This window comes from Callorhinus ursinus, unplaced genomic scaffold (genome assembly GCF_003265705.2).
Source record: "Callorhinus ursinus isolate GAN/ISIS: 27379988/994484 unplaced genomic scaffold, GSC_fseal_2.0 scaffold2, whole genome shotgun sequence".
Lineage (NCBI taxonomy): Eukaryota > Metazoa > Chordata > Mammalia > Carnivora > Otariidae > Callorhinus > Callorhinus ursinus.
Window position 1 is genome coordinate 12,601,602 of NW_027397064.1, and position 14,675 is coordinate 12,616,276.

At 40.8% G+C, this 14,675-nt stretch overlaps 2 non-coding genes across 2 annotated transcripts; both read left to right on the forward strand.

Moving 5' to 3' along the window:
* The first annotated feature begins 1,288 nt into the window (after positions 1 to 1,288).
* Positions 1,289 to 1,438, forward strand: LOC112808120 (U12 minor spliceosomal RNA). Its single transcript, XR_003204273.1, has one exon. It is a non-coding gene; the product is annotated as a U12 minor spliceosomal RNA (small nuclear RNA).
* Positions 1,439 to 14,373: 12,935 nt separating this feature from the next.
* TRNAF-GAA (transfer RNA phenylalanine (anticodon GAA)) lies at positions 14,374 to 14,446 on the forward strand. The gene has a single exon. It is a non-coding gene; the product is annotated as a tRNA-Phe (tRNA).
* The last annotated feature ends 229 nt before the right edge of the window (positions 14,447 to 14,675 follow it).

Below are 14,675 nucleotides of genomic sequence, written 5' to 3' on the forward strand. Positions count from 1 at the left end.
GGGCGGTTGAGGGAATGTACAGAGTCCAAATTATTGACCACAAGCCAAGCAAGATGCATCTGTTTTGTAGGGACCTTAGGGTTGTCATCCTCTTGTTTTCCCAGCCTGTCTTCTGGGGGAGGGGTCTGCCACTCTGTCACTCAGGCAACTCTGTTTGGGCAGAGTTGCCCTGCCCCTTGTGGGGGGTGGGATGGGCTCAGTGAAAACTAGTTTTGGGGGGCTTTTGTTTTCTGGCAGGTTTCCATGTCTCTTCCAAGAGTGAGAGCTGAAGAGACCGTTTCCAACCCTCTGCCTCAGAGCAAAGGGATTGCAGTCTGTTCTTCAGTGAGCTCTCCAGGCCACACTCTCTCCACTTCTGTCTGTGTTGCTATAAACTGCAGCGTCCTGGGTTGTGTGCCCCTCAGCAGCGCTCCCAGTCCTCGCCTCCAGGTCGGGGCACATCTTTGCCCTTTATGCTTCTAAAACCGCCAGCCACCCCCAGTTCGTAGGTGCACAGCCCCACCGCTCCCGGTTTCAGTCCGGGGGGCTGCCCTAAAGTCCTTTCCCCGCTGCTACCGGTCTGCGAGTCTGTGCCCCATCCCCAGCGTGGGAGGCTATCGCTCACCAACGGGGCAGGATCCCGACCGCTCCCTCCCCTTGCCATTTATCTTTGAATAGTGCCCGAGGAAGCACGGCTCCCTGCTTCATACCTCGAAAGCAACTGCCTGTGATACTCTGTTTATAGAGATCCAGATCTATCTTCTTACATCTTAAGCTGATTTCGTGGGTGTTCAGAGTGGTGTGGTAGATATTCAGCTCAATTCTGGGGACTGGTTGGAATCGGGTCCCCTACCCTTCCGCCATCTTTTTTTTCTGAGAAAATCATTGATTACATACAGATTCTCAAAGTGATTGGCTCAGATTTGAGTAACATGTTCTGTAATTTTTCAAATGCCTTTGCATCAGGTTACTTCTCCATTCTCATTCTTATTTATATGTAATTCCCATCCTTTTCTGTGATCAGATCAGACCAGGGTTTAACAGCCCGGGCACTACTGATGTTTTAGGTGAAGCAGTTCTTGGTTGTGGGGCCTGTCCTGACATGGCTAGCAACCTCCCTCCCTCTACCCACTAGATGCCAGTAGCATCCATTTTTACCCAAATGTGACAACCAAAAATATCTCCAGACATTGCCAAATGTCCCCTGGGAGAAGGGGTGGGCAAAATCACCCATGTTGAGAACTACCAGATTAGATGGTTTTTCTAGATTTTTAAATTTTTATTTTCTATTTAAAGAAACAACCACTGGATGCCTTAAACTTATGAGTAACGAAAATGACGATTCGGGGTGATGCCCAAATCCTCACTGCTAATGTGAGATGAATTTTTGAGTGGGTAAAGATTGCCTCTAAGGTGAGCTGTCTACTTTGTGGGATGCCTGGGAGTCATGATCAGCCCCTCCCCCTTTGACATCGAAGGAGTAGACTCGTATGAAGGCAATAAACGAGGATGAGAAAGAAAGAAAGAAAGAAAGGAAGAAAGGAAGAAAGGAAGAAAGAAAGAAAGAAAGAAAGAAAGAAAGAAAGAGAAAGAGAGAGAGAGAAAGAAAGAAAGAAAGGGAAAGAGAGAAAGAGAGAAAGGGAAAGAAAGAAAAAGAAAGGAAGAAAGAACCATTAGATTCATTCTTTTAGTTCTATCATTTTTCAGTCTTCATTTTTTGTGTGTGCATTCTTTGGATCCATCTTGTTTGTCTAAATGTCTGGGTTGGCTGCTTCATCTATATCTAACTGTTCTTACTTGTTGCCTGCCACTCTGTGGAGTTGAGTGGGACTCAAGGAGGCTTCTGTATTCCCCAGCGATGCACATAGATCTTTTTGTTCCACACAAGAGGTCATTGGCTTGTCCCATGGATGTTTCGTCATTTTGGAGACGTCTGTGCTTTGCCAGCTCTTCCCAAAGTTCCCAGCTCTCTCCATGACTTGGATATTTAGAGTTTTCTATTTTCCTCGAAGACTGAGTTGCCATTATTGTTTAGTTTCCTTTGTGTGTTTGGTTCATTTCAGAGTGGAAGAAAGGCTAGAGGCACCTTTGATGTACCATGTCATCCAAAATCCAATGTACTAATTATGTAGGGTTTGAGTTGGGCAAACTATATTGTTGGCTGCTAATTTTCAACAAGTTTGTGCAACTTGTGGGAAGGCCACTTGCCATGTCACTTGCTTAAACCAGTCCTCAGAACCATCATCCAAATCCTCATTTTTGACAAACTAAACTGCACTCTACCACTAGAAATAGCAAACAGAGGATGCCTGGGTGGCTCAGTCAGTTAGGCGTCTGCCTTCGGCTCAGGTCATGATCCCAGGGTGCTGGGGTCGAGCCCCGCATCAGTCTCTTTGCTCAGTGGGGAGTCTGCTTCTCCCTCTGCCTGCCGCTCCCCTTGCTTGTGTGCTCTCTCTCTCTCTCTCTCTGACAAATAAATAAAATCTTCAAAAAGAAAAAAGAAATAGCAAACAGACAATTCCAGTCTGTTGCATTAATGATTTAAAATAATGCTTTTCTCTCCACAGACACATTTCATGAGCGAAGAGCTCTAGACACTGGGTGGCTCAGTGTTTCTGATGATTGGAGGTGTAAGTGCCACCAGCAAAACGTGGATACCAAGGAGTGTTACCTGGAAAACATGAGAAATGAGAGCTCTCTGCTTCCCTGTGGAACACAGATTTTATGGACAAAGCCGGCCTACCTCACAGGCTTACAAGTTGTCCATACACTTTTCTAAATAAAATATACTCTTCATGTCCTTAAACTACAAAATCATGTTCAGAATTTAAACTTGAAACGATATATACCCCTTCAGTCTCAAAATTTTCTCCTGTTAGGCTGAGAGGACTTGAAATTAATGAAATATAAACTCTGAAAATGACCTACCACTCGGAGGCAGTAGCGACCATTTTATTAAGAACAGTTTGTCATTGTTAAGTGAAATGTCAAATTTTGGCTTGCAGTGGCAGCTCAGGGACAGGGGAAGGAGACTAGCTGTTCTTCAAGATCTTATTCTTCCTACTTCGTATTGTTGTGTTTTGTGTGGTGGAAAAAATGTAATTTTTAAAATCTACTTATAATTAATATACATACAATCAGACAAAATGAATTATAAGGTGCCTCTAAAAGCTTTAAGAAGATCAAAAATTGGTGCAAAGAGTTTTACCCTCATTTTAAAAGGAACATACAATGCTTTATACAACCCTGAGAATGCCATTAATGTCAGTGAAATGATATCTTTATGATATGAGTCATAATTCTTGGTACTGTTGAGCAGCGGAAAACTATTAATAACTTTAGGTTAATAGCACAGGTCTCTTCTTAGCTTCAAGAAAAGTGATTTTGGAATTCTAAGTCACCAACTATTTTATGATGTGGTGACAGTCCAGTAATTTCACTTGTTCTACCTTTCTTCATTAGAAATTGTGATTTGTGTGTGGGTGGTGTCAGAATTTTGTTATTCATTAAAAAGTTTCAAGACTAAGTTTCCTATATTGTCCTGAGACATTTTTCAAAAATGGAAGGACTTGTATTGACCAAATTCACAGCTTGTATTGATGATGTCAGAAAAAGTGATTGACTAACACTCTCCATATAATTAATTTGTAAGCCATCAAAGGGATTCAATCACTTGTTTTTGGGGTGCAGTTGTTCGTTACTTGCTGGGACAAAACTCACTAGCCCTCAGTGTTTACAGTACTCCTCCCTTCCCCATATGCTACAGAAAATCCTTTATTAGCCAGATCCTTTTCTCCCCATTGTCTGCTCTACCTTCTAATCGTGAAGGGGGAGAAGGCCATGTTGTCCAGGAAGGAGATTAAAAACACATAAAGAAAAAATTCTGGCAAGTGGGGAAAAAATGGTGCTTGAGTTGGTGCTAAGAAGAGAGTAACGGTTTGGTGTATGAGAGTTTTCTCAACAGAATTAGGAAGCAGAAGAAGGGACTCACCTGAGACCTTTAACCCTTTTGATGTGCTTTGAGGTGCACCTGCTAAGAATAGACTTCAATTTTCATTGCTGTTGGTTGTTGGATTGTGCTTCTTTTTTAATTTTTAAAGATTTATTTATTTATTTGAGAGAGAGAGTACATGAGCTGGGTTGGGGGGGTCGGGGAGGGGCAGAGGGAGAGGGAGAAACAGATTCCCCGCTGGGCATGGAGCCCAACGTGGAGCTCAATCCAGGACGCTGAGATCATGCCCTGAGCCGAAGGCAGACACTTAACTGACTGAGCCACCTGGGCACCCCTGTGCTTCTTTAAACATGACCTCCTAGAGTGGACCCTAAGCAACGTGAACCACCCCCCCCATAATTTATTCAGGGTGTGGCTCTATCTAGAATGGAAATTTTAAGCTGATAATGATTAAGAAATCACGATTTACTTTTGAAACAGTAATTTTTAAATAAATATTTAAAGAGCAAAATGTTTAGCATGCATTACTTTGTCCTGGACTATTTGTCATGCTGTTGGGATCTATGACTATCATGTAATATGATAGGGATTCTTACTGTATTAACAGTTGCATAACATTTGCCTCTATTTTTTAGTAGTATTTTTTTGATAAAATTTTTTCTGGTTTTAAAATTGATATTTTGGGGGAAAGTACAGAAGATGAAAGAAAGAAAGAAAGAAAGAGAAGAAGAAAGAAAGAAAGAAAGAAAGAAAGAAAGAAAGAAAGAAAGAAAGTGTTACTCATAACTTTAAATTAGAGATACTTGTTGCTAAACTCTTGGCTTACATTTGTTTACTCTTTTCATGTGGCTAAATATGTAGAAATTTTTTCAAAACAAACTGTATTTAAGGTTTTATTTTTCTAATAACGTTGTGGCTGAGAAATGTAGTTTTAATTCTATGAATCTAGCAGAATTTTTTTCTAAGAGAAAAAAGGTAGAATAGATATTTGGGGCCAACTAATTCTCTGTCACAGGCTCCTAGCAGTGAAATACTGGGTCAAAATCTCCGTTGCCTTCTAGAAGACCCTGATATAGGTAGCCAATGTGCTCCTCAGAAATGTTCTACTCTATTCTCTCCAGTAGTACAGAAGACTGTCTTCCTCATCTAGCTTGTGCCAACATTTAGTACTATCATTGAAATGAATTGTTCAACCGTTTGATAGGAAAAAAACCCAAATCATCACTATATTTGCATTTTTATGATTATTAGTGGGACTAATTTTTTTTCATGTGTTCATTGGCCATGTGTATTTCTTCTTTGTGAGGTGCACTTTTATTTCTTTAACCCATTTTTGATGTCTGCGTTCAGCCATTTGGGGCATGATGCTGCTTTAAATTAGTATCTCCAGCAAAGAGAAACAGAGTATATTTTGTGCATGGCATTAAGGTTTAAAAACAACCTTAACACAAACAACAGACTTCCTTAGGCTTGTGGAAAAACCTTACTGGAAAAACAACAAAATGGTAAAGTGTTATTTGGCTCCCTTATAACTTAGGAAATTCAAGCTCATATTGGCTTTATTTGGATGCAGCAGGCAAACCAAAAGGACTGGAAAATACCCTCTACATTCCTCTAAATTCTCAGAAAGTAGTGAAGCAGTGCCATCTTATCTCTTTCCAATAAGAGCTACCCTTGGCGTCAGGCCAATAGCTAATTACCCAGTGAGGTTTGTGGGCCCAGTGCCCAAGGGAAGGCTGTCTTGCAATGGGAGGGTGTCTGGAGCTCCCATCAAATACCCAGGATGGGAAGGACATACACAAATGAGACTTGAGAAATGGAAGTCCCTCCTCCTTCTGCTGCTTGCATTTATGTGTCACTGTTAACTGGACCGACCTTCTGCCCATTTTCATTCAAATGTTCCAAGTGGAAAGGGGGTAAAATTCTCAGTGTGCTTTCAACATTTGCTCTTTGGCCTCAAAGTCAAGCATGTATTAAGTGGCATGTCATTGTGTTCTAATGGTTGTCATAAGAAAGTGTGGTTGTGTTGTAATTGCGGAGACCTAAGTACCAGCAGCCACGACTAAGTCCTCGCCAACCTACCAACCATCATGGTGGGGAAAATGGGGCTCACCAACAATACATGGGTCTTGTTTGGTGGTTCTTAGGCAGGATCCCTCATTGTATGGTTGAGAATAAAATACACCAATCTGTTTGCTGCAGCTGTGGGCAACAGTGTACCAATCCAAGCAAAAGTTGACATTTCTGGTGAGTATATATTTAATATAGAAAAATATTTCTGTAAGTGAGTGAATCACTTGATAAGTTGGTTGATCACTCACAGGGTCATCCACCTTAAGCTGTGTCTACCCCAACCCCACTGTGTGATACAACTTCATGAGAGATACCCAGGCTACACACAGTTGATAGTTGTTTATCCATTTCTAAAGGCAACTGACTGGGCTGGCTTTAAAATGGGTGATCTCAATTGTGAATTGAATAGTGAAGTAAATCATCATCTAGAATTTCTAAATAAGTGAAAGAAAATCTCCTATTTTTGATGGGTATAACTTTCTAATTTCAGAGTTGCCTTCTGATTCTTCTCTCTTCCATAACTTACAAGAATTAACTATTTGATGATAAATTACATAGAACTACTGTCTTGGGATTTGGGGCTGTATGTGACTGAACACCCATCATTCACATTAAACTTAGAAAGGCATTAATTACACTTCTTCTAATCAGATAAATATTTCTGAAGCAAATAATCTCCGATTGCACTTTAGGTGGGATTTACTATAATTTTGAAATGTTTCACTCATGAACAAGTATTGAATAGCAGGGTATTTTCAGTTTCTGTAGTCTTATTACATGTTTATTCTCTTCTAAGCCTATAAAGCCCCCAAACTGAATCTTTAGTCTCCTGTCTCTTTTAGACAGCAGAGCTGTGTCCCAGTTGATTAATAGATCAAGACTTGCAGAATATGGCTGTACTTCTCTGCTCAGTTATTGACTTTTTGTTCCATCCCAACAAAAGTCATTTAATTTTTCAATTTCTAGAGCTCTCTGTAAAAAGGAGGTCACAGAGCACTTAGAAGGATTGCATTGTTCTGGTGTTCTGGTGCTCGAATTACCAAAATGAAATATTAAATGGCTTTGTGTAATTTTTTTCTACATCCTAGAATACCTTGAAACCATTCAAAATTCTCTGCCTGCACATAATAGGGAGCATCAAGAAATGGTGAGACAGGCTTCAAGGTCATGGTAGAGATGCTGGAAAGCCCAGAATCTGATTAAACTTTAATCAGGTTAAAGTTTTCAAGTAAGTCAAGGTTTGTGTATGCAAATAGAGTCTTGGTCATGAAAACTTGACATGAACTTGAATTTTTCACCATTACCAGCATTTCCCTTGGCTGAGATTTACTGCTTTGAGGCAACTTACCTAGGTGTAGCACCACCAAATAATTTTGATAGTTTATCACCATCATGTAAGGTCCCAGCCTTAGTAGCTACTTTTGAGCTGGGTAGGGGGGTGAAGATCAGAGAAAGAAATGTTGGATTCCACAGTCAAGAGCTCAAGTAGGGCAGGTGAGAGTAGATGCAGAGGGGCACCTGAAAGTCTCCTAGAGAAGGAGCAGGCACCAAGAGGGAAGGGGACAACCCTGGTCACCGGCCCACACAGAGTTTTCCTTATATTAGCCATGAGGATTTGGGACTGTGGAAGCCATGATGTGGTTCTAGGAGTCTCTCAGGGGCTGAACACAAGGATCTTTTCCACTGGAGATGGTTTTTCCTCTTGCACATGAAAGTCTTGTGGATGGTAGATTGCTTTTGAGTGTGGCTTTAAATGAGAGTAGAAGAGGTTTTCCTCAGAATATAAGAGAATTCTGTTGAAGAAAAGAATGTAGAAGAAGAAAATAAGATATAATCACAGGATAGAAAATGATGATTCTCAATGTGTCTTTGAAGAGTGATCACATGTCTGTCTTGTGAGCTAGCCCCTGAAAAGCTACATGTCGTTGTATATTTTAATGGGTTGTGGGGTTAAGAAAAAAAGGGAGGGCCTAGGAAGCAGTTTGTTATTTCAAATGTTAAAGAAATGTCAAGGGGCACATCCGAAACTGTCTGAAGACCTACTTTGGAAAATGAGAATTTTGCTAGCGAGGGAGGGCCCTGAGACATAGAAACCTTGTGTTCAGACTTAGTCAACCATTACTTACAGTTTTGTTCCTCCCTTGGCTTCCCAAGGATTAATTTTCATAATCAAATTCACTAGTGTGAGTTTGGGGATGTCATTTCCTTAAATATTGCTTTCTAGGGGGCAAAGGTCACCTGACAGTTAACCAAGGATCAAATTGAAGGTTCTAGATCTTGGCAGAAAAGTGGGAAGTGGGGGCACCTGTATGGCTCAATGACTTTAATGTCTGCCTCGGGTTCAGGTCATGATCCCAGGGTCCTGGGATGGAGCCCCATGTCATCTCATGGGGCTCCCTGCTCAGTGGGGAGCCTGCTTCCCCTTCTCCCCCCTTGCTCATGCTCTCTCTCTTTCTCTCAAATATATTTGACAAAATACAGCATCCTTTCCTGATTAAAACTCTTCGGAGTACAGAGATAGAGGGAACATTTCTCAAGTTCATAAAAGCCATCTATGCAAAACCCAGAGCGAATATCATCCTCAATGGGGAAAAGCTGAGAGCCTTTCCCTTAAGATCAGGAACACGTCAAGGATGCCCACTCTGGCCACTATTGTTCAACATAGTACTAGACATCTTAGCAACAGCAATAAGACAACAAAAAGAAATAAAAGGTACTCAAATTGGCAAAGAAGAAGTCAAACTCTCTCTCTTCACAGATGACATGATACTTTATGTGGAAAACCCAAAAGACTCCACCCCCAAATTACTAGAACTCATACAGCAATTCAGTAATGTGGCAGGACACAAAATCAATGCACAGCAATCAGTTGCTTTCTTATACACTACCAATGCAACTATAGAAAGAGAAATTAAATAAATAAAATCTTAAAAAAAAGTGGGAAAGGGATTGCTATGTTTTTTTGAGGCTTATGAAATAACCTGGCTCCTGTGGTCAGCTGTATCGTACAAGTTAGGGGTAACTAAAAGTCTCACAAAGTTTAGGTAAGAAAGTCTACAGTGGGGGTGGGGGGAGGGGAAGCCATACTTTAGAAGATCATTCTCAAGGCACTTCACAGTTGTTCTAACCAATCACTCTGGCACCTAACATGGCAAAATCGTGATGGACAGCCTTTTCTTGTAATCAGATGAAGTTCCTTGTTATTTTGTTTTAAAACTTTTATAAACTTCAAAATAGTATCATGGCCAATTAAAACTCCCTAGGTGGAAGCAATTTTTAACTTAGGCTGGTATTTAAACCATAGTTTCTAGTTCCTTTTTTTGGAATTCTTTAACACTTGACTTGGTATATTAGAAACCAGGGTCCTATGGAGCCTGTTAGAGACTCATTCTAATGAGATTTAGAGCATGAGAGATGCTCTGTTTTGTGCCATGAAAGAACGTCTAGCTCCATCAACTGTAAATGCAATGGTGTAAATCTAGCACCTCTAATGAGAAGTTCGCTTAAAATACACAGCCTGTCAATGGTGAGTCAGCAGCCACAGAGAAACATACTGGGAGAAACACTGCAGGGGGATGAAGGCTTTTGGTAGAAGCTACAAGTCTCTCAGGTGCCGGGGAACCATCCTGAGTCCTGAGGGTCACTCCCTGAAAGAACCACCCCCTCAGCCCCATGGTCACTTCTGTCCCACCCATGGCTAATGACCCATGGAGTCCTAGAAGTCAGACCTGGCTGACCGGGATCTGAATGGCGGAGTTCAGAACTAGAAAACTTAGTTTGACTGTAAGATTTGTTTGACTGTAAGATCTCAATATGGCCAATTGGAGGTAAGAATATAATCAGAGGCCAAGGGACACTTTGTTCCACTGTGTGAAAGACATGACATCAAGGCCATTAACTAGGTCATGTTCACCACAACCAAACCTGCATTTAGTATGGACAATCCACAATGAGTAGAGACACCCATAATAGTAAACATGCTTCTAAAAGGTACTTCATCTGCTTTCTAGGAGTAAATTATATTCTGGGGGAAATCTGGAATCTCCTAGTGTGAAGGATATATGGGCCTTGAATCAGATTCCTGCTCAGGTGGTGGAATGGTCACGTGGTTCAAACTTTGACGCCCAGACAATTCTGGTCCATCCCACTGTTCTGCTCTTGGAGCTGGGGGCAGGAGAATCCGGGAGACTGCAGGTTTATGAGGCAGCGCCCAGGCAGGGAAGCAAATGGGGCCATGGCGCCTGTGTCCCCAGTGTGAGCAGTCCCATCGAGCAAGGCTCAAGACCACAGCAGGCAGGGCCTGCCCTGTAGGTCTCAGCTTATACCCGCACCGCTGCCTGGACTAGCCTGGAGCAACCTGGCCAGGTCTCCCAGGGGATCCCACTATGGACTGATGCACTGGAAGAACACAAACAGGAATAAGAAGCAGATGGAAGGAAGCTTTGTGAAGAGTACCTATTAATACGTGACCGTCAGAATTTCTAATACTTGATATGCCATGAATTAATTCCCTCGGCTGAGGGTGTGTCATAATTAATAAATTAGAGTCTCGGGTCTTTGCCTCCTAGAGCCAATGTTTCACTTGCTTTGGAATAAGTGGAATGGCCAACCACATAGGGAGAGAAAGCCTCTCTGGATACATTTGTAAAGAAAGTCAATTTGGAAAAGAAATCCCAAACATTATGGTTGTTAAAAGTGTAACACCACTGTGACTTATCCTGAGGAAAACCGCTTCTGGGAAACAGTCCGAGCAAAACTGTTCAAGAGAAATGTCATAGACTTGAGGAGAAGGTTTGTTTTAAAGACCCTTAGTCCTTCATTCTGACTTTTTTTTTTTGGAGTTTCATTTTGGTAAAAACTGTTTTCCCACAACATTGAAAGGTTTGTTAAAAAATGTTTGTCATTTTATTTTTCATTCAAAAATTCAGGCCTCTCGAACTCTAATGTCTGGTATCCATAGCTTGAAGGTATCCTGACGTAGAATGCTTTAGTTTTATATTCCAAAGAAACATTTAGAAATGATCCTAGGCCTCACCAGGAGCTGAAGCAAGGTTCTATTATTAAAAAATATATTTTTCTACCAAACTGTTGTAGAAAGAAATGGTAACTACAGTGATTATCTCTGATTATCAGACCCCTAGTTTTGGACAAAAGACTTGGGCACTTTGGAAAATGTTTCATATCCCCAAAGTACCTGAATATTAATCAGGAGGTTTGCCATTTGGGACAGAAGTGTGCTTCTTTTCTTCTATAAAAATATACTGGACAAAACAAAGGGATTAATAGAGAGTCAATCCTTGAAATTAAAAATAAAATCTGAAAAAAAATTAGAATTTTGTCTTTGGCTTCACATCTTTTATTACTCCCAATACCACTATCACTGGATACTTATCTTGTACTCTTGATATATATGACCTGGCTTAATCTCCTTCTTTACTCTGCATTGGGTACTGTATTAGTTTACTGGGGCTACCATAATGAAATAGCATAGGATGGATCTCTTACGTGACAGAAATGGATTTTCTCACAGTTCTGGAAGCTGGAAGTCCTAGATCAAGGTGCAGGTGGGGTTGGCTCCCTCTGAGGGCCTCTCTCCTTGGCTTGCCAATGGCTGTGCTCTAGTCACTTTGTCACTGGTCCTTCTTGCAGGAGCACCCTGGAGTCCCTTCTTATAAGGACACCAGTCAGAGGGGATTGGGGTCCCACTTTGTCAGCTTCATTTTAACTTAGTCATGTCTTTAGCTGTCCTCTCTAAATAGAGTAACATGTCGAGGTACTGGGAGTTAAGATTTCAACATCTGAATTTTGGGGGCATGGACAATTCAGCCCATGACAGGTGTCATCTCCATTTTATAGATGAGGAAACTGAGGGCCAGGGAGACAAGTCCCCAGATTCTTACTACACTGATTCTACCTAAGTATCTAAGAAAAATGATGTTAGATTCAGTCTCCTATTTCAAATCACATAGAAACTATTTTAAACCAATAGTGGAATTTAGCTACAACCCTACCTTCCCTATTTATTGAGTTTATAGGTTTTTAAATTATTTAGGGTAAAAGAATCTGAGACTTGAACTCATCAAAGATAACTTAGCTTCAAACTGTAGAATTCACTGGAAGCATAAAATAAAGCATTTAAGGTATCAGAATTTCTAATATTATACATTCCAATATTATACATTCTAATATTGTACATCCAGTTAGCTTTTTAATAGATATATATTTTTTTCTTGTTTCTTTTTCCTATGCTTATGAAGCCATAATGATTCTTGTTCTGCCTTTTACTAGCCATGTGACTTGGGGCAAGTTATTTAATAGCGTGGTGTATTAGCTTCTTCATTCATAGAATAGTGATATTAATAATTTCTGCAGTTGAGGGTTGTTATAAAAAGCAAATGAGTTAATACATGCAAAATACCTAGAGTTGCTCCTGGCATGCAGAGTAAATACATAATAAGTGTGAACAAATATCATTATATTATCTATGTACACATATATGCACATATACCATCTTGTTTACAAAAGCAGGATCAATACACTCTACCGGTATCAATCAATATATTGTTTCCCACTCTTCTTTGTCCTGCTTGGACATACTGTAGCTCCCCTAAAACACTATCTCCTTTGCCAGGTGGCATAATTTTAGGCTTTGCTAATAGAGAGCACTGGAGAGACACCACAAGTATGGTAGGGGAAGGGGTTTCTCTTTCATTGAAAAGCACAGCAAAACCAAAATAATCCAGTTTAAAAAATGGCAGAAGACATGAACAGACATTTTTCCAAAGAAGACATACAGATGGCTGACAGACACATGAAAAGATGCTCAACAACCCTCATCATCAGGGAAATATAAATCAAAACTACAATGAGATATCACCTCACACCTGTCAGAATGGCTGAAATAACAACACAGAAAACAGCAGGTGTCGGTGAAGAAGTGGAGAAAGGAGAATCCTCTTGCCCTGTTGGTGGGAATGCAAACTGGTGCAGCCACTCTGAAGAACAGTATAGCGTTCCTCAAAAACTAAATAGAACTACCCTATGATTTAGCAAGCACACTACTAAGTATTTACCCAAACCATACAAAAATACTAATTTGAAGGGACACATGTGCCCCGATAGTTATAGCAGCCTTATCAACAATAGCTAAATTATAGAATGAGCCCAAATGTCCATGGGCAGATAAATGGATAAAGAAGAGAGGGTATGTCAATATACAATGGAATATTACTCAGTGACAAAAGAGAATGAAATCTTGCCATTTGCAATGACGTAGATGGAATTAGAGGGTATTATGCTAAGTGAAATAAGTCAGTCAGAGAAAGACAAATACCATATGATTTCACTCATATGTAGAATTTAAGAAACAGAACAAATGAACATAGTGGGGAAAAAAGAGAGGCAAGCCAAGAAACAGACTCTTAACTATAGAGAACAAACTGATGGCTACTGAAGAGGAGGTGGGGGGGTGGGTTGAATAGGTGTTGGGGATTAAGGAGGGCACTTGTATGTAAGTGATGAATCACTAAATTCTATACCTGAAATTGATATTACACTGAACGTTAACTAACTGGAATTTAAATAAAAACCTGGGGGGGGGGGAGGAGAAAAGCACAGCTGCCAGGGGCTTGCAGAAGACCCACCAGGGCTTACACTCCAGGGAATTTTGTGGGCACCCTAGTGGCCAGCCTCCTGCTCAGCAGGCCCCACTTGCTGACCGCAGACGAGCTCTGGTTTCTGACACCCCAAAGAACTTCTCTACCAGCAGTGCCAGCTACCCCAACGTACTGTGTTTTCTTGGGCTTGGTTAGGACATGGGCCTCCTTGGAAGCCCATTACTCTGCTACCACTTCATCCATCAGTTTACTTCATCCATCCTATTCCCTTGGTTTGTGTCTGCCATCTCCCCTTCATGGTCTCCTCAGAGCTGTCGTCTTCAGCTGGTTTCTAATCCTGGCTATATCTACGTGTCTATGGGAACATGGCTTTTATGGAGGTTGATACTTCATTAAATACTTAAGTGGACCATGCTGCCATTTTTCTAGAAATTAATCATATATTAGATGGAAATGCCAACTAAAGACGTTTTGTTTTTGTTTTTGTTCTTGTTTTTTGCTTTTTGACACGAGAAGAGCTCATGATATATTTTTAAATGGGAAACACAGATTGCAGGGCAGTTAGGAACATAACGGAGAAAAGTGAAATTATTTATTACTTCAAGCGTAGAAACAGGGACCTTGCTTCATCACCTCTGTGCTATTTGTTAAATGTCTAACTCCAGCTGAACCTGGATATTGACATTTTTTTTTTTACTGTTGTAAAACAGATATTATTCCCTTATAGTTATACAGGAAGAGCTGCCAGAACAAGCTGAAATAGCTCAGTTGGGAGAGCGTTAGACTGAAGATCTAAAGGTCCCTGGTTCAATCCCAGGTTTCAGCAGTGTTTTTGATGCTTATGCTAAATGTACTTTTTGGCAGCCTTAACCAAAATATAAGCTGTAAAGGGAATATTAGGCTCTCATGTGGATCTCTGGGGCGGATCATAGGCTTTTCAGGGAGGGGTGGTATCAGGAGTCTTGGGGGGGGCTTTTTATATAAACCCACTGGCACTGTTGTACATCCTGACTGTAATAGTAATAGCTGACTTATCTAGAGTACTTGCTAAATGT